The 2,003-nt window shown below is 38.1% G+C and overlaps 1 protein-coding gene across 1 annotated transcript in view; it reads left to right on the top strand.

Annotated features, from left to right (window-relative positions):
• LOC101862165 overlaps positions 1-2,003 on the top strand; it is a 6,606-nt gene that overhangs the window by 2,578 nt on the left and 2,025 nt on the right. The window lies entirely within an intron of this gene.

Here is a 2,003-nt window from a genome sequence, read left to right as displayed (position 1 = left end):
GGGGGGAGGGAGGGGCATGCCCCCTGTAACCCCCAAGATTTTTTTTACTTGGTCTACAGGAACAAAGCATTTTGATTGGTCTATCTCCGTCGTCGGAGACGTCTCCGATAGATGCTGCGGTTGATGGGGGCGTAAAAACGCCTACATTTACACACAAAAAAGGAATAAAACAGTGACAATCATTCATAATAACAAGTCTCACGTGAATCCAATGCCGTCAATTTCATATGATGAGGAGTGCTGACCAAAAGAGTTACTGAACTTTACTTCTCAGATATTGAAATAGACATAGATATCTAGATTTTTTTCTACATGTTTGTCAAATTTATAGATTTGTGTTCGTTAAATGTTAATGTATTAGTATGGAATGATAAAAGGCATGTGAAACGGGAAGACAATGCATCAGTTGAACATTTACAATGTCAAATTTAACCACTGTGTCCATGTTTTGCCTTAATCCATTTTGTCAGCAAGCCTCACAGTTATACAGGGAGTCGAAACAGTCACTGGGCTACACAGCTAAGCTGCGTGTTTGTTTAGATTTCTGCAGAAGACTTCGGACTGTCGTGTTCTTAAAACAACACACGCGAGTTGCTGTGAGCATTGTGCTACCTCAGAGCTTCAAGTATCTATCTGACATTTTAAGCCGTTTTGAGTTACTAAGACCATGAGGTCAGAAACCATTTGTGAAACGTGCTGACAAAATAAGTTACTTCTTGGATTTGAGCCTTATGGAAATAGATACATCACGCTTATAAGTTTTTAAAAATACGTAAGTATGAAATAATAACAGGCATATTACACTTAAAGAATATGGCATCAATAGAAAATCTACAAATTTGGCCCTAGTGTTGATTTTTTTTGGCCACTATCTCCATTTATGGATTGCGAGAAGTAACTCATTTTGTCAGCTCACCCCACATTTTGTTCTATCTGCTCTATGAAAATCGTAAGATTAGATTCGGAGTCGTTATCAACATAATATTCAAAGAACTGCATTTGGAAAAGCTTGACATAATAATAATATTGTGAAACTAAGAAATTAAAGTCAAATTTCTCAAAACTAGATCAAGGTGCTGAGCAGATAGAACTTTGTAATCCTGAGGAAGCGACGATTTGTTTGTGTTCCCTTTATCCGGTCACGTGTGTGGTGTAAAGTGACGTTACAAAACCAGGGACAACGAAACCATTGTATCGTGTGAGACGTGCTGACACAAAGGGAAACACTTCTTGCAATGCACGAATGGAAATGCCGGTTGAAAATAGGCACAGCAATTTTTTAAAATGTAGATTTTAAAATGTTGCGATTTTCTTCAAGTTAAATATGACTTAATTAAGTGGGAGGGTGGTTGGCGGGTGCTCATATGTGGTTTGCTCCTTTTTTTCCTATAAAAACATCTATTGTCCGTTCCTTCCCTCCTTCTTCTTTGTGTTTGTTACTTTCTTGTAGCACCGTATCTTCGGCATTTATATGGCCTTATTGTGTTACAAGTGCCGTAAAACACTTACTTAAACAAAACATGACTGTCATCATCTCACAATTTAAATTATACAAACGAAGCCAATAAATGGGACGTAAATATCTGTGTCCATAAGACTAAAATCCGAGAATTAACTCATTTCGTCATCACACATCACATAATATAGCATTGCTGTTCGGTGACTTATGAGGCACCCTGTAGTCTTGTTTTTGTTTTGGTAAGAGTTTTACGGCACTTGCAACACAATTAGGTTGGTCATATACGTGTCGTTCAAAGATTAGAAGTGCTACATGAGAGTAACAAACACAAAAACTAAGGAGGAGAGATAATGACGATAGATGTTCATAAGGAAAGAAAGGCAGACATCGGCGGGCATGGTTCGCTATTCATTCCTTTTGCTTGGGTGCTCTTAAATAAAAGCTTCATTGCCCTCATCTTTCCCTGTTGCCTGTCTGTTTAGATTCTCAACGTAGATTGCTCTGGGCCTACCCCTGCCTCGTTAGCCTTCAATTAAAAAAAAAC

The sequence above is a fragment of the Aplysia californica genome, unplaced genomic scaffold, assembly GCF_000002075.1.
Source record: "Aplysia californica isolate F4 #8 unplaced genomic scaffold, AplCal3.0 scaffold01893, whole genome shotgun sequence".
Lineage (NCBI taxonomy): Eukaryota > Metazoa > Mollusca > Gastropoda > Aplysiida > Aplysiidae > Aplysia > Aplysia californica.
The sequence above is the reverse complement of the archived record's forward strand: the minus strand, read 5'-3'. Positions and strand labels throughout refer to the sequence as shown.